We start from the raw sequence: 18,415 nt of genomic DNA, 5'->3' as shown, positions 1-18,415 counted from the left end.
TTTCCCAGGTTGGTTTTGCAAGACTAGCCCTTTAGTTCTTCTTAGAGCCAATGGTTCTTGACCTTGGCTGCACATTAAATTGTTTGGTGAACTTTTAAACATCGCTGATACCTAGGCTCCCCCTCCAGATGTTCAGATTTCGTTGTTTTGGGGTGCAGTCCGGGCACTGGTATCTTTAATAAGCATCCTATTGGACTGTCTTGTGCAGCCAGCGGTGAGAACCATCCTGTGAGAGCATCTCAACTAGTGGAGGTGCTTTCTAGGAATGCCCGTCTCACAGGTGTGGGTAACCCAGAATCCTAGTTAGCATGGTTTTCCATTCTGTTTGCTTTGTGTGTGTTTCAGTGGCAAAAAAAATGTATCCAAATAGCTAAGTGCAAATATCCCCTAATTTAATAATTATTTTATTTAAAAGCTCAGTCCCATTTTAGGAAGCTGCATCTTCACAACCACCCCAGATGATCCTGATATGAATAGTAAAAAAGAAGAAAAAAGAAAAAAGAAAGAATGTGGAACAAATTACATACCATCACCTAGATATAATTTGTTCCAACATTTTTTCCCACCATTCATATCAGACTCATCTGGGGCACTGATTAACAGGCACACTCCTGGGTCCCATTCTAGACTTACTCAATGGAGCACCCTGGGTGGAACCCAGGAATCTGCACTGGGGCAGTTGCTCCAGGGGATGCGGTGAGAGTCAGTACCAGTGCTCACCTGGGTTTAATTAGTATTAACCCCGTTTGTCCTGAGGGCACTAGTACATCTTAGTACTCACAGGATTTTTGGGTTTGCAGCTGCAAGGCTCCTCGCCCTTCTAGGGCTCCGTCACCGCTCCACCAGAACCATGCACTATTTTCTGCGTAGGCCATTTGCTAATGAGAGAGGTGGCCTGATGTAACCTTTCTGGCATTCCTGGCAAAGTAAAAGCTCCCTTGTATCTTTCCTCAATTCTGTCACAAAGCAGAAAAAGAAAGAAAAATGAAGTGGCGGCATGATGTCACTAGTTGGCTTAAAAACCCCCATGATTGTCTATTTCTAATTAGCAGTTTCCCTGCCAGCTGGCCTGAGTCTCTCTGAGCTTGCCCTGGTATCAGGTATCCAGCTGTGTAGTGTTTGCTGATTTATTTGCATCAAATAGTCCCTTAATAACCGTCTCTCATAGGATCAAACACCTCTGTGTTTTGGCATAGTTTTCTCTTAAGAATTAGGAGTTAGAAAGCCGAGGTCTACGCAGGAGGCTGAACGCCGATGATCAGAGAGTACAGTGTGACTGGAAGGCAGCTGTGGAATCGTGTCTCCATGTAGAAGGAATCTTTCAGATTCCTGCTTGGCCGTTGTCCCTCTCCTGATTCAGTCTCTAACTGAACAGATTCTGGGTGTCTGCCTTGTACGCCTACTATCATACTTTTCTAAAAATCTAGCTGCCTTGGATCCAATTCCCAAGGGCACCGAAGGATGAATGTGATGAGTTTTGAGTTAAAGGGGCCAACTGAAACTTGAGCACCTGCCAAGAGACTCTGTTCCCACTATAAACCTGTGGAAAGGCCATACAAATAATAAATTATTCAAAGTTAGAAAGAACCAAACAGAATTTTTGAAGATGAGAGTCATTGAGATAAAAAGCTCATGAGGTAGATTATAGAATGGTTTGCACAGAGATAAAAAAAGAATTAGTGATGTGAAAGACAGAACTATCAGTTTACCAGGGGTAGTGCCGAGAGAGCAGGAAGTCGAGTGTGAGAAATTAGGAGACATGGAGGATGTGATAGAAGCTCTAACTTATATCATCTACTGGGAACTCCACAAGTAAAGAAGAGAGAAAATAAAAGAGATCAAAGATTTAAAGAAGCAATGGCTAAGTGTTTTCTAAATGTGAAGACATAATGTGCTGGAAACAAAAAGTTGGAATGTCAAGAGGGATTTAAAAGGGAGAAAAGAAACCTCTCAGTAGATTCCATTGTGGTGGAATCACAGAATATAACATGCTAAGACCCACCAGAATTACCTCTGAGACAGGGCTGTCAGGCTGCCAGGAGACAAGGGCTACTACTATGAAGCACCCTGAACCTGGAATTTCTCATCCACATCTTAAGAACTAACCTAAGCCTATTCTCACTGCCCTATTATAATACATTTTGGTGGCCGCCTGTGAGGCCATTGGTGGTGAGTAAGGCCCCTTCTGTACAATAGTGCCACCGGGCAGGGTGTTATAGTGAAAGCAAGGCTCAGGCCAAATTCCGTCGCACTCATAAACATTTTTGGTAAGCAGGCACAAGTAGTCTTGTTCTTATAAGGTCAGGGAAACTCCAGTTCTGCATTCTTTAGGCATTTCTACCCATGCCTTGCATGCAACATTCCCTAGAGGCAGATATGACAGTATTCCAGAAGTGGAATCAGCTGACCTTGCTGGATCAAAGGCAGGGTCCTCTGTTAAATAGCCCACTGCTCCAGGGGGAGGTGAGCTGCTGGGCTGGCCTAGTTCCACACCTCATTCATGTAGGAGTGGAGAGGTGTCTGTGCAATGTTTCTAATCAACCCCAAAGCTTGACCACCAATTATTTCAACAACAAAAAATACTTCCATAAAATTATGCTAATTACCAGGCTCTCTATGTTTTAGATGGTAGTATCTGAGGGCTTGCAGAAGCTGCCTTTGTGAAGTGAGCCTTAAATGGGATCTTTCAAATTCTAATGAAGTACTCTTGGAGAATTTATTATTGATTAGGGTGTTTCTAATCTTAACCAACCATGACCATATTAAAAGAAGTATGTACTCATGTTTATAGATATATGTGATGCTATCTCTGCTGAAAGAGTTTAAAGTTATAGACTTTATAACAACAACCAAATTAAATTTTTATGAATGAGGGAAAAATAAGGACATTGTAAGCATACTTTTCCCACAGGTAGGAAGAAGGAACAAAGGTTGCCCTAAAAAAGGCATGCAAATGAAAGTGAGAGGAAGGTTGTCCTGCCTTGGGTGGACAAAAAAGAGCCAAAAAAGAGCCAAATAACAATTTTTATATGCGTTTACAAGAAAAAAATATAAGTAAAATTCTGGTCATAAAAGTAACAAAGATTTGGGACTGGGTTAGTTTGGGAGGGAAGTAAAAGCAAGCTAAGGTTGGGGAAGTGCAATACAAATATCAAATAACTATATTTAGTTTCGAAAATATAAACTTATTATGTGTTTTAAGCTCTCAAGGGTAACTGCTGAAAGAATAGAAATAGAAAGTGAAACTTTTCAAACCAGGAGTGGAACATAAAGGATTATTCATGTGAAATTATTTAAAAAATGGACTAGAACACATACATTAAAGGCATGGCGGAGATTTTTCAGGAGTGCAGTTTGAGGGGTGACAGTGAGGATGGGGTGTGTTGAGGCTTATGAAAAAAGAAACAGCAAACAAAACTACAGAACTATTAATTTTGCATGGTGGGAACATAGACTTTTTTTAAAATATATTTTATTGATTATACCATTACAGTTGTTCTATTCCCCCCCTTCATTCCCCTCCACCCGCACACTCCCTCCCCCACCATTCTCCCCCCCTTAGTTTATAACCACGTGTCTCAAGTTCTTTAGATTCTGTATTTCCCCCACTATTCTCGCCCTCCCCCCTATCTATTTTCTACCTACCATCTATGCTATTTTCTGTGCCTTCTCCCCCCTTCTCCTCCCACTCCCCTGTTGCTAACCCTCCATGTGTTCTTCATTTTTATGGTTCCACTCCTGATCTAGCTGTCCTCTTGGTTTGCTTTTGTTTTAGGTGTGGTTGTTAATAACAGTGTGTTTGCTGTCCTTTCACTGTTCATATTTTTCATCTTCTTTTTCTTACATAAGTCCTTTTAGCATTTCATATAATAAGGGCTTCGTGATGATGAACTCCTTGAACTTGACCTTATCTGGGAAGCACTTTATCTGTCCTTCCATTCTAAATGACAGTTTTGCTGGATAAAGCAATCTTGGCTGTAGGTCTTTGGATTTCATGACTTGGAATACTTCTTTCTAGTCCCTTCTTGCCTGTAAGGTCTCTTTTGAGAAATCCGCTGAGAGTCTGATGGGAGCTCCTTTGTAGGTGACTGTCCCCTTATCTCTTGCTGCTTCTAGAATTCTCTCCTTCATTTTAGTCTTGGCCAATGTAATTATGATGTGCCTTGGTGTGTTCTTTCTTGGATCCAACTTCTTTGGGACTCTCTGAGCTTCCTGGATTTCCTGGAAGTCTATTTCCTTTGCCAGACTGGGGAAGTTCTCCTTTATTATTTGTTCAAATAAGTTTTCCACTCGTGGCTGTTTCTTTCCCCCTTCTGGTACCCTTATAATCTGGATGTTGGAACGTTTAAAGATGTCCTGGAGGTTCCTAAGCCTCTCCTCATTTTTTTGAATTCTCATTTCTTCATTCCTTTCTGGTTGGATGTTTCTTTCTTCCTTCTGGTCCATTCCATTGATTTGAGTCCCAGTTTCCTTTCCATCCCTACTGGTTTCCTGTGCATTTTCCTTCATTTCAATTAGTTTAGCCTTCATGTGTTCCTCTAATTTGTGACTATAATCAACCAGTTCTGTGAGCATCCTGATAAACAGTGTCTTGAATTGTGCTTCTGAGAGGCTGGCAATTTCTTGGTTGCTTAGAGTTATCAGCTCTGGGATTTTGAGTTCTTCTTGCACCATCTTTTGGGCTGTTCGTGCCTGTTCCGTAGCAGGATCGGAGCCCTAGGTCTTCACCAGAGCAGGGCAACTCAGTCGCTGGGTTGTGATGCTGTATGTGGGGGCAGGGTCAAAGAGGAGCAATGGCGTCCCATCTGCCGTCTCTTGCCGTGGCCCCCACAGGTGCGGCAGCTGCCACTGTCACTGGGCCCACGCGTTTTGTCTCACTGCATGCGAGTGTGCCACCGCCGTCAGCCCTCGCCCCCTGGGGCCTGCGTGGTCTGTCTCACTGTGCGGGAATGTGCGGCCTTGGTCAGTCTGCCCCACACCCTGACTGGGTCCGGGCCACTTGCGCACCTAGGTCAGGGGATCTGTCCTGCCCGACCCAGCTCCACTGCTGGCTCTGCCCCTCTTACCGTCCCTGTTGAATGGGTAGTGGTTGTTGGACTTCCGTATAATTCAATTTTCTGTTTTTGTTTTTGGCTGTGTCTTTGTTCTCCAAACCTTTGTTGTATTCAAACTTGGTTGTGGGAGAAGGCACAGTGTTTCCACCTATGCCTCCATCTTGGCGGAAGTGGAACATAGACTTTTAACATGTCGTTTGCTCTTCTTTTTATATTGTTGAAGAAAGTAAGTCTTTTTTAAAAAATATATTTTATCGATTATGCCATTACAGTTGTCCTATTCCCTCCCTTCATTCCCCTCCACCCTGCACACCCCCTCCCCCACCATCCCCCCTTTAGTTTATGAACACGTGTCTCAAGTTCTTTAGATTCTATATTTCCCATACTATTCTTGCCCTCCCCTATCTATTTTCTACCTACCGTCTATGCTACTTATTCTCTATACCGTCTTCCCCCTTCTCCTCCTCCCACTCCCCTGTTGCTAACCCTCCATGTGATCTTCATTTCTATGGTTCCACTCCTGATGTGGCTGTCCTCTTGGTTTGCTTTTGTTTTAGGTGTGGTTGTTAATAACTGTGAGTTTGCTGTTCTTTGACTGTTCATATTTTTTTATCTTCTTTTTCTTAGATAAGTCCCTTTGACATTTCATATAATAAGGGCTTCGTGATGATGAACTCCTTGAATTTGATCTTATCTGAGAAGCACTTTATCTGCCCTTCCATTCTAAATGAAAGCCTTGCTGGATAGAGCAATCTTGGATGTAGGTCCTTGCATTTCATGACTTGGAATACTTCTTTCCAGCCCCTTCTTGGCCTGTAAGGTCTCTTTTGAGAAATCCGCTGAGAGTCTGATGGGAGCTCCTTTGTAGGTGACTGTCCCCTTATCTCTTGCTGCTTCTAGAATTCTCTCCTTCATTTTAGTCTTGGCTAATGTAATTATGCTGTGCCTTGGTGTGTTCCTTCTTGGGTCCAACTTCTTAGGGACTCTCTGAACTTCCTGGATTTCCTGGAAGTCTATTTCCTTTGCCAGACTGGGGAAGTTCTCCTTTATTATTTGTTCAAATAAGTTTTCCACTGTTGCTCTTCCTGTTCCCTTTCTGGTACCCCTATAATTCGGATGTTGGAACATTTAAAGATGTCCTGAAGGTTCCTAAGCCTCTCCTCATTTTTTTGAATTCTCATTTCTTCATTCCTTTCTGGTAGGATGTTTCGTTCTTCCTTCTGGTCCATTCCATTGATTTGAGTCCCAGTTTCCTTTCCATCCCTACTGGTTTCCTGTGCATTTTCCTTCATTTCAATTAGTTTAGCCTTCATTTTTTCCTCTAATTTGTGACTATAATCAACCAGTTCTGTGAGCATCCTGATCACCAGTATTTTTGAACTGTGCATCTGATAGGTTGGCTATTTCTCGGTTGCTGAGAGTTATTGGCTCTGGGACTTTGAGTTCTTCTTGAGCCATATTTTGGACTTTTCGTGCCTGTTACATGTGAGGAGCAGAGCCCTAGGTGTTCACCAACGCAGGGCAACTCAGTCGCTGGGTTGTGACACTGTATGTGGGGGCCGGGTCAGAGAGGGGCAATGGCAGTCCCCTCTGCTGCTTCCCGCTGCTGGGGCCTGCACGGTCTGTCTCACTGTTCACTCCTTCACCTGGTTTATTGGTCTGGCTGAATAGTTCGTTGTTGTCGGACTTCCGTATAGTTCAATTTTCTGTGTTTGGTTGTGTTTTTGTTACTAAAACTTTGTTGTTTTTAAACTTGGTTGTGCAAGGAGGCACAGTGTTTCCACCTATGCCTCCATCTTGGTCAAAAGTCACTTTTTTTTTCAAGAAAGTCTTAAAACAAGAAAAACAGATGTTGCAACTTTTGTATTTTTGAGTGTAACCACTGGGAGGCCATCAAAGGCTGGCGTGAAAGGCACATACACTAGAGAGCAAGGCTAAGAGTTTTAGTCGTTGTGTTAAGCTCATAGCAGGTGCTCAGTTAATGCTCGTAAGTGCAAGTTTGACTCCAAATGCTCACTCACTTTCTTTTTAGGAATTTCAACTCTGCTGAACAACTTTCTCAGAAGGTCTAAGTTTGCTCTTGTCAATCTCTGCTGTTGCCTTTTGACCTGTCCCTTCTGAGGTCCCCGCCCCACACACACTGAAGTGATTAGAGCTCATTTAGCCCATCTCAGAATGTCAGTCCTTCAAGTGTCTGCACATTGATTGGGCCTGCAGAACCCCGCAAACATCTGGATGACTACAGAACAAATTCCTGGGAAGAACTGAGGATACCTCCTCAAAACCATTTCTCCCCAGTACCGACCTGTGCCTGGGAAGAGAGCACACATGCTCTGCCTTCACCTACGTGAGCTTAAACTTTTTGCCTCCCTGGGTGCCTATGGTGACCTCCATCTCTCTCTCTCTCTCTCTCTCTCTCTCTCTAAGATTTTAGAGAGAGGGGAAGGGAGGGGAAAAGAGAGGGAAAGAAACATCGATGTGTAGTGGCCTCTCATACACCTCTAACTGGGGACCTGGCCCACAACCCGGGTGTGTGCCCTGACTGAGAATTGAACCGATGGCCCTTTGGTTTGCAGGCTGGCACTCAATCCACTGAGACACACCAGCCAGGGCTTCTTCTCTTGTTGTAAAAATGTGTCATTCTGCGTCATAGGGGACTGACCAGGACTCCCAGTGTGCCTTCCTCCATGACTCCAACAGAGCCGTCACTGCTGGAGGAAGAATTTTCTGCCACTTAGGCTATCCCATAAAAAAAGGGGATACTGCAGAGCCTCAGGTTGCTGAAGGTGGTCACGTTGGATGACCACCTTTGGAAGATGTATTTAGGCTGGAAGTTCTGGAAGGTTCCTTTCTAGCTCTGAGATGCAAAACTTCTGGGATTATTGGTGATAACCCCTATAATCAAGTTAATTCCTAGAAACAAGTTTATGTGTTAATAGGGAATCTCTAATTAACTAAGACATGTTTCATGCAAAGAATTTACTGGTAGAGATTCTGTGGTTCCTTACTTTGTAGCATGGTGAGGTTATTCTCGGATGCCTCGGACAGAAGTGCATTACAGGCAATCATGTCTTTCGTCTGAATACAGCCCTGATGCTGATGCTTCTCCTTGCATTGCAGAAATGACCAGGACTCCCCTGATGGAAAGCTACTTGCTTTGCAGTTAGCAAAGGGATTACAGTTCTTTCTGAGCTCATTCATGAGATATCCAGAAGTTAAACTGATTCCATTGTTCCTTGAAATTTAAATGCGTATGGCATCCTATTTGTATTTATTACGTGCTGCCTTGCTTTATGAGTTATTTTTGGGTGCACAAGTTTTGTTTCCCCAATTCACGTGTAAACTTCTAGAGAGAGAGGAACTGTGTCTTGTGCTGTGTATCATCCACTGTGTTTGGCAGTTTCCACACAGGTAGGTGCTCAGTGGTCATTCATTGGCTCATTAGCAAGAGCCAATATGGAATTTGGTAGAAATGATCAAGGTTAAGCTTGTTTTAAAGATGATAGTCAGTGTTTTCTGCCAGTGTTTTTTTCTCCTCTAGTTCCATAGCCTCCTTCTGTGTCTTGTCCCATGTATCACAGGATTGCACATGCACCATGCAATGTACGAAACAGATGACAGTCAAGAATGAATTGTGGCAAAATGGCCTTAAACTAGCTAAAAGTCAAACACAACACAGAAGAGAAATTCAGAGTAAAATTAAATATTCAAACTAATGTTCCCCAAAGTAGATCCTAAGACAAGGATTTGAATTCACATAGTTCACTGTAGGAACCTGCAGAACAGGACTGGGGAAGAGGCCAAGGAGGAAGGAAGCCAGTAAGGGCCGCATGAAAGCAGGTTAGCACTGAAGGCACCCGAAGCTCAGTGTTGTGGGAGAATGTGGAAGATGGTGTAGGGCTTCCCCAGGGTCATCCTAACAGGTAGGTGAGGATACGCAGGCAAAGGAGCTGGTATTGACTCACTAACTCTCACACGCATCACTGGTTTGGGCTACTTCAGGGGCATTCCCTCCCTGGTTCTCCCAGCTTCCCTAGGTGCTGGCTGAGTGTGCACCCCAAGATCAGAGGAAGAGCCCTCCTTAGTCAGTCACAGGGGTTCCCAGTGAGCAGTTTTGTCGTGTTATGTGGAGTGCAGCCAAGAGGTATGCAGGCTTCAACAGGTGCACTGCAGGCGCGCACACCATGCTGTCCTGTGAGGAAATGCTAGGTCGAGGGCTGGGGTGGGGAGGCTCCTGTGGTCTTGGCCAGTGGACCATCTCTCCTTGGGAACTTGTTTGTCTCTCACAATTCCCAGCTGTAGCCAGTTGGCCTTGGCTCAGAGGCCATTTCCCTGTGCTTCCCTCTTTCCTGGACTTAGGTCAGAGCACCCAACAGCCAACACACTAGGACAGCTGAGAAGAGAACCATGGAAGGGAGGCTCCGTGTCTGCTGAGGCGTATTCAGGGAGGTACAGTTCCCACAGGCATTTGCCTTTTCACAGCTGACTCTGTCACAGAAGGTCCACAGGATTCAAGAGAGTGTCTTCATGATGAGATTTGGGCACTGAGATGGTCCAGGGGTGGGGAGGCATTTGTGGCAGGGGCCGCAGGGACATCACACACAAGCAGGGGGCCCTCATGAGTCACTTCCTGGCCCTGCTGACCACAACTTCCATCTTCCCGGAAGAGCACTTGGTGAAATCCCATTCTCAGATCATGTGGGCACAGCATCCCTGTCCCACTGGCCCTGGTCCCATCCCATCGACTCTGCCATCCCTGCCTGGGAGACAGTTTGGGGAGGGATGCCCTCTTGGAGGAGCTCAGCTGGGTAGGAGCCACACCACCTAACGGGTCTCAGACCACCTGGGTTTACTGTGCCCTGGATTAGTGGAGCGGGTCTTTCTCAGGTCTCACTGGAGCAGAGATAGGAGAGTCTTCAGTAACGTCAGAGGTGCCTATTCCCATGGGCCTTTGGTCAGGACAGGTGACTGTTCTGTGATTCAAAATCTAGGAGCTGGACGTGTGTCCCTCATCACACAGGACGCCTACAATGGGCAATTGTAACCACACTGAAATTCGCTGTTGCTCTCCCATTTAATTATCACAACAACCCCAAGAGCCGATGTCTCAGTCCCTTTCAGAGATGAGAACACTGAAGCCTGAAGAGGTCCGGAGACCAGCTCTGGGTCTCCTGTGCAGCTGGTGCCATCTGATCTAAAACTCGTGGTTGCTGTCTCCAGGAGATCGCACAGTTCCCATGTGACAGGCTCCTAGTTTGGGAATCGGGTATAATGGCAGTTCTATCGCACCAATTCATGCTGCTTTGTCCCTGGGAGTGTACCTGTCAAGTTCACAAATAATATATAAATTAGTATGTCGAGCTGATTCCCAGCCTTTCCAACAGGCCGTCAGTTCTTTCTGAGATCAGTGAAGCTTAAAAGAAAAGAAAAAGCAAACTCAGCCTTTGTGTGGGGCGTGGACCTTGCACTCATATGGACCCCCTTCCTGGAGTGGAAGCCAAACGTGAAGGCCCAGCTATCATGTCACTAACAAGCTGGGGTGTGATCAGACATTCAAGACCTTGTAAGGACCGAGTTGGTGCACTTGGATCCACACCGCTGATTGAACACAGATGGAAGGGAAGTTCTTTTTCAGGGATTGTGTAAGAGAAGAGCCAGAGAGGTGTGTGAGATGTTCCTCTGAACCAAGGCTATGCCAGGGGCTGCTGAATTTACCCCAGGAGACAGCAGAGATGAAATCACACAAATAAAATTAGCAGAAAAGTAACCAAAGAAGGAAAGAGCAATAATTCAACATGATCAGAAACAAGAACTCATTGGTCCAACTCAGCATCTGGAAAAATGTACCCGCTAAGAAGCCAGAGCTGCTGCCAACCCAGATGGCCCGTTAATTAGCACGGTAGGGGAAGGCACCCTCGCTGGGCGCAGCAGCTCCATGTGGGCTGAACTTCAGGCCCCCTTTTCCCTCCCCCAAGGCCTCCTCCACTGCACACCCCTCACAGCCGTACACGGGGCCCTGGGCACCACAGGTCAGTGTGTCACATTTCTGGCCTTTCCTTGTCTCAAGTTTTCCTTTTTTTTAAAAGGCTCCGTAGCTACTTTTTTTTTTGGACTGTGAAGCTGCTGCCCCTGAGATGATATGTAGATAAAAGAGACAGGGATAAGAGCTAGAGAAAGGTTTAACGAGCAGAGCTTCGATAATGTTCAAAGCTCCTCCACCGTGCACGGAGGGGCCCCAGAGCAGGCAGGACGCTGTGTGACCTGCCATGGGTGACGTGCCATGTCACTGGGCTTTTGCTCAAGCTGGGGCCTTGCTCTGATGAGCTGGACAATCGGCGGACTGTTTGAACAGACCAAAGTAAAATATCAAAAGACAAATTGGAGTCAGGGAGAAAATGAATAGCCCATGATCTCCAAGGGAGATTGCAGAGGTAATGACAAAGCAGCCAGGCTTTAAAAGGGAGCTGTTATTCCAAGAAAGGTAATTTTGTTCAACTTTCTTTTTAAAATGGAAAAGAGGATGAAGAGATCAGCACCAGCTGAATTATCCCTGTCGGATAAAAGATAAATCTTTCATTAGGAAACATTTCTTTGCATGCCCTTTTGACATTGAAGAACATATTTGAGGTAAGGCTTCAGGACTCTATCAAAACTGTTACCTGCTAAAGTAAACAGAACAGCAATGTCAAGTTTTATTGGAGGAGAGCAGCCATGAAAACGGGAGAACTTTCAGGATTAATAGCGTGTTTTCCCTATAGGAGCTTTGCTCTTTTTAATCACTTTTAAGATCTGTACTTGTGAGGGTTTGCAAATTCAGCAAACACAGGCTAGGATAATCAGAGGAACTGCCTCAACCCACTAGAAATTCCGGTATGGACTTACATCCGGAGTCTCTCAATACCTGCAAAGCTTGGTTCCCTAAGTAGGTTTCTGGTCCCAGGCCACTGCTGAGACCTTGCCTCTGCACTCCTGGGGCCTGCTGACCTCCCTACCACTTCTCCCCCTGCCTTTCCCATCTCCTCTCTCCACTCAGCCTCCTGCAGGCTTAGCATGCTCTTCATTCTGGGACCAATGAGAAGGGATAAAAGGAACTCTCACCAAGAGGAGGCAATCTGCTATCAGTCCTGCTGGAACCTGGTGCCTCTACAGGACTCCTGCCTTCCTTCTGTCAACACACCTCTCCTCAATCCCTGCCAAGTTGGCCTGTGACTGACATTGTGTCCTGCGTCATGACTGCTGGGTTTCTGACTTCCCCCGGCTGTTCCGAATCATCCATGTTCCCGCCCCCTTGGCAAGAGCTCTGCCCCTTAGCTGGAGCCCAGGTGTTACCCGGGGCGGTAATGCAGTCTTCACCCCCCTTCATCGGCCCAGGCCTCTCGGCACACTGTTCACTGGCTGCCGGGAGTCCCCGTACTGCCTGAAGCTGTGTTTACTCTCAGGAACAAATATCGTCCCCAGGTCTTGCTTACAGAACTCTACTTCAGTAAGAAGAGTGCATGGCTCTTCATTTTATTTTTTTATTTTTTCTAACTATATTTTACTGAGTATGCTATCACAGTTGTCTTGATTTCCCCCTTTACCTGGCTTCACCCAGCACCCCCACTCCCTCAGGCAATGCCCCCACCATTGTTCATGTTCATGGGTCATGAGTGTAAGTTCTTTGGCTACTCAATTCCTACATGGCTCTTCATTTTAAAGCTGTGTCATTAACACAACACAGACACACCCATTCTTTTTGTCTGCTCCATTCTCTGGTAGCTTAGACCCCTCAGCCTCCATGCAGTATATTTTTTTCCCAGGGCAGCATCAGCAGCTCCAGCTTGTGGTGCAACGATGTCCCCAGCGTTGTTGTTTCTCCAGCGGCAGCAGTTCTCACTACAGCGCCAGGATGAGTCCGGCTCACATACGACTGCGGAGAGGGGTCTCATCTCGCTGGGTTGTGGGAAATCGGCTGAAGCGACTGAGTCTGTGATAGAGAGAAAAGGAACAGTTCCTTTTCTGTTCAATAAAGTAAACTCTTTGCGGTGGAGTGAGCTTTGAAACCTTAGAAGGAAGTTTGAGGAACTACCAAGAGCCATAGGCGAAACTTACAGGCTGTGACAATGAGAGACCCTGCAAGCAAAGGATCCAGAGGATTTGGTTTTGTAACTCTTTCGTCCATGGCTGAGGTTGATGCTGACATGGCTGCAAGACCTCATTCAATTGACGGGAAAGTGGTTGATCCCACTGTTGTAACAGAGGAATCTGGAAAGCCAGGGGCTCGTGTACCTGTGAAGAAGCTGTTTGTTGGTGGTGTTAAAGAAGACCCTGAGTAGCATCATCTTAGAGATTACTTGGATGAATATGAAACAGTTGATACCACTGAGACAATTACTGACAGGCAGCCTGGGAAGAAAAGAGGCTTTGGATTGGTTACTTTTGATGACCGTGATCCTGTGGATAAGATTGTGTTGCAGAAATACCATGCCATCAATGGTCACAATGCAGAAGTAAGTAAGGCTTTGTCTAGACAAGAAATGCAGGAAGTTTGAAGTTCTAGAAGTGGAAGGAGGCAGCTTTGGTTTTGGAGACTCTCCCAGTGGCAGTGGAAGTTTTGGATCAGGACTGGGAAGTAACTTTAGAGGAGAATCTGGTGGCTATGGAAGTGGTCGTGGATTTGGGGATGGCTGCAATGGGTGTGGAGGAGGACCTGGAGGAAATGATAACGGAAGTGGAAATTAGAATGATTTTCAAAATTTCAACCAGCAGCCTTCTAACTATGGTCCGATGAAGAGTGGAAATTTTGGTGGAAGCAGGAACATGGGGGGACCATATGGTGGAGGAAACTATAGTCCTGGAGGAGGTGGAGGAAGAGGGGATTATGGAGGGAGAAGCTGATATTGAACTTCTTCCTATTTGCCAGGGGCTTCACTGTATATATAGGAGACGCTGAGAGCTCAGAGGTAGCAACAGCGTCAGGTTATCGAAATAACAGCGTTAAGGAAACCCATCTCAGCCATGCGTGTGTGTGTGTGTGCAGTGATACGGCAGAAGACACCAGGATGGAGGCAGAGAGCCGTTTTGTGAGTGCATTGGATTATTTAATAACATTACCTTGCTCTAGAGGAAGGGTTGTAAAAAAAATGCCTTTGAGACAGTTTCTTAGCCTGTTAATTGTTTATATCTAGTGGTCTTTGTAAGAGTGTAGAAGCATTCCTTCTTTGATAATGTTAAATTTGTAAGTTTCAGGTAACATGTGAAAACTCTTTAAAGACTGTTCTCAGAGTTTTGAAAAGCTATTAGCCAAGCTATTCCCCCTGTGTAATAAGACATGGCATTTTTCTTTAAAAACAATTCAAGTGCATGTGTAGAGTTAAGAAGCCATTGTACATTTATGATTTAATAAAATAATTCTACAAGAAAATGATATATATTGTTTCCTACCGAGAGTGTTTGTTACTCACAGCGTATGTTTCTTACAATTTTAATGACTACATTGGAGGTATGACAAGCACTTTCTAGGTGTTCCCCAAGCGACTCTCATAGAAACCTTTGGAAATGTTTATTACCTCTCACTATTTGCTGTGACTGTTCAACCACATGAGTGTTGAGCATGTGTGTTGCCCTGTTATGCTAACACGGTGAAGTCAGTAGAAGAGCGAGCAGTCAGGCCTTGAGTTCCAGAGCAAACGCCACATGTTTAATATTTGGTTAAATATGGTTGCCTTATGGCTACTTGGCAATAGTCACGTGATAAAGCTCTGTCAAGTCTTGCTAACTTCCAAGAATAGAAGAGGGAGACATCGGTTGGTTAGAGCAGTCACGCTGGGGGAGCTGTATTGTAAGAGTTTTAATTTGGGGGAAGGTTCCTCCTGCTGCAGGGTTGTTTGTGACATTAACTTGGATGATATAATTACCTTTAGTTTTTCTGTGACCCAAACCAAGACTGAAAGTACTCAATAATTTGAGCACGTGCAACTCACATTTTCTAGATGCAAATCATTTGGAACACGACCTGCCTCTTGCGTTGAATGCCTTCTAAATTGTTCTGTGTGAAGAACATCATGTAAGACTTCCCAATGTCTGTGTAGGCATCAACAGGTACCAAGTCAAGTGATATGAATGACCAGATAAGTGTACATTCCAGTCTACATGGCCCAGGAAGTCAGGAACTTTGTGTGAACATAATACACCTCTGGGATGAAATCACTCACCTGAACAAATGAGTCATGGAAAAAGCCTTAAATCACTTGGCCCCGCCTTCTTTCCCCCCACAGAAACCTCACACAAAAGCTCAGACAGATGATATCACGGCTTCTGCTTTAATTCTTCCATTGAAATGAAGCATACCATGTCTCTCAAGAACCATAGACTTGAACATTCCATTGTGGGACAGCCTTAATTGTTGGAAACTGCTTCCCTACTTGGAATTAAATATGCCTCCCGTTGGTCACATTTTTTCCCTCTGGATCTGAACATTCAAATGCATTGACTTAATTTACACAACTTTAAAAGGAGCGAGAGGTTTTTACATTTATTGCAAGGGGATGTGGATTTTGTAAAAAGGGCCCAAACCCTTGGATTAGAGCTGATTTGGAAGGGACAGGCCCTTCCCTCACTACTTCTGTTCTCCCTTCCTCCTGAGATGGATGTAGCTGTTTTTATTTGCACTGCTCCTGGCTTGCAGTTCCCTGCTTCTGATGAATGGGGAGACTTTTCTTGGCACACCCTGTAGATCGGCAGCTGGGGCCTTCCCTCCTGTGGGTGTCTGGCTGCTCACAGAGGTGGGACTCTCACAGAGAAGAAGAGAGACTAGTCAGCAGGAACCTGCACCTCACCCTGTGTGCTCTGCCCACTATTTGGCCATTCCGAAGACCACGTTCTTCAAGATATCCCCATATTCTTGCCGCTCCCATGCCTGTGAACACCCAGAGCTCTTTGCCCTCCCCAAGACCCTTTCCATCAGGGAGAGGGAGTCCAGGCCAAATGTGGCAGGTACCCCACCCCAACCATAGCACTACTACTCCAGAGGATCATGCCCAGGGAGTCAGAACACTCGGCTGTAATGCACCTTGCAGGGGCAGGGCATATCTGAACAGCAGACAGGGGAAAATGATGGGCTTGGCAGCGTCTCACCCAGCTGCCTTGCACAGCTGTTGGAGCCACAGAGAACACAACCCTGCTTCCAGAATGTGCTCGCTCTTCCAGGCAAAAGTTTCTAGGTCAAATTGCCCAAAGATATATCTTGCTGTAGATGCTAAACAACATTGTTCTTTTAGCCAAGTGCCTGTTCTGGTGGGATTGGCTTCTGGCCAAGAAGACAGGGTTCAGTCCTGCTCAGCTGAGAAGTCAATAAATGAGGGTTGAATGGAAGGGCAGACTGGGCTAAACATAGGAATGGTCTTTGCCAGGTAGAATTCTTGAATCCTGGAGATGGTTTTTATGGAGGGGAGCACCTCCTTGTGTATGGAAAGTGACGAGCTGGGGCAGATGTATTACCCACGGAGCACCTAGACTGGGTCGTGTGGATCAGGACATGTGGATTGAGAAGGGGAACCTAGCGTGCCTTGTGTGCCAGCAAATGGAGGTATTAGAGGGGCATCTGGGGTCTGACCAGCTCAGGAGGCCTCTGAGAAGGGGGTGGGCTGCCTCATAGGAGTCCGCTAATTCAAGCCCCATCAGTTTCATTAAGTAGGAGCAAGGCTGGCCACGTAGTTTGCAGGATCTAGCAAAAAATAAAAATGTGGGGCTCTTTATTCAAAAATTAAGAATTTCAAGACACCGACAGGAGAACACTAAACTAAGCACAGATTCTTTTAAGTGCAGGGCCCTGTGTGACTCCCTCTCCCTGATGGAAAGGGTCTTGGGGAGGGCAGAGAGCCCTGGGCATTAGCAGACATGGGAGCGGCCAGAATGTGAGGTTATCTTGAAGATCGTAGTCTTTGGAGTGGCCAAATAGTGGGCAGAGCACACAGGGTGAGGTGCAGGTTCCTGCTGGCGAGTCTCTCTTCTTCTCTGTGAGAGTCCCACCTCTGTGAGCAGCCAGACACCCACAGGAGGGAAGGCCCCAGCTGCCGATCTACAGGGTGTGCCAAGAAAAGTCTCCCCATTCATCAGAAGCAGGGAACTGCAAGCCATGAAGTGGGCCTGGGGTAGGAGTCATTGCCTGTCCCTGTTTTGACCGTAGCTGGGTCGGCTCCACGGTGATGAATCCCCTTTCTACTCTCCTTGCCCCATCGCATTAACCCATTTCTCTCTGGCTCCTGATCTGCTATGTTTGTTCAGTCTTATTCCCTTGCTCCATCGCTAGCTGCTTACAAGCCTGAGGTCCTCCACAGCTAATAATGCAGGTGCCGTTTATCTAGGCCTCCCGTGCCCCTTGGCAGAAGTGCTTCATATACATTAGCTCTAATCCCTTCAGAAACACTGGGTGGTAAGTATTTTTATCCCCATTTTGTAGGGACACAAAGTGATTTGGCTAAGGCCACATGATTTATAAATGACAGCGTTGAGCTCAGGATGGCTTCAAAAACCCACGCTCTTCCCATTCCCCACCTGGTCTTCCAGGGCACAGTTGTGTCTTGTGAATTGTGGTATATTGAGGGCCTGCTATACGCAAGGCATCTGCAGGGCCTTGTATGTAGCAGGCCCTCAATATAAATGCCCATTTTTGGTGTAGGGCTCATGCTGGGAGAAGCAGGCAGAGGTGGCCCTAGGGAGAACTGGGGGTCTCGAGTCCCAGGCAGCGCCCTGCTTACTGCACCACTGCCATCCTGTCTCCCCTAAAGAGAGAAGGCTGCTGTGTGTCGGGGCCTCCTGCATTCTGGGGCCCCATTGATGTTAGAGGTGCCCTGACTCAGGCCCGATTTTCATGTCTCCAGCCTCTCATAGACACTGAGCTCATCCCAGCAAATGCGATGACTCCTAGGGGTCATGGGCCTAAACCTATCTCTTCCTCTTCGGTCAGGGATCTGGGTTGACCACGTAGAAACTAAGCATCTTGTTCACCTCTCTCTTTCCAAAGACTCAGCCAGAGCAGGTCTGGATCAGCCTGTTGTTCCTTTCCCTGGGGTTTCACCCTGACCGCTCTCAGCCTTCCAGAGGCGCTGCCCAGTAGATGGCAAGCCCCATCGCTGTCATTGCTCCAGGAAGGAGGGGAAAGAGCAAATGAACACACATAAGCAAGGAGAAAGTTTTTCAGTGATGCCAGTGATTCCGCTCCCCATTCTTGTGAGGCGAAGGGGCACAGGAGCTGAGCAGCGTTCTAGGTGAGGTCACTGTGTGTGGCCGAGGGCTCCTTTTATGCTGAATCAGAGCCCCTCCCTTCTGGGAAATTGGAAGGGCAGGTTTAATCAACACTGTGGAATTCATGTAGAAAAATA

The 18,415-nt window shown here is 46.1% G+C and overlaps 1 pseudogene; it reads left to right on the top strand.

The window, feature by feature from the left end:
- The first annotated feature begins 13,074 nt into the window (after positions 1 to 13,074).
- On the top strand, positions 13,075 to 13,957 carry LOC118998835 (heterogeneous nuclear ribonucleoproteins A2/B1-like; annotated as a pseudogene).
- The last annotated feature ends 4,458 nt before the right edge of the window (positions 13,958 to 18,415 follow it).

The sequence above is a fragment of the Sturnira hondurensis genome, unplaced genomic scaffold (genome assembly GCF_014824575.4).
Source record: "Sturnira hondurensis isolate 20B ecotype Veracruz unplaced genomic scaffold, ASM1482457v3 Scaffold0014384, whole genome shotgun sequence".
Classification (NCBI taxonomy): domain Eukaryota; kingdom Metazoa; phylum Chordata; class Mammalia; order Chiroptera; family Phyllostomidae; genus Sturnira; species Sturnira hondurensis.
This window is presented reverse-complemented; position numbering and strand designations above follow the sequence as displayed.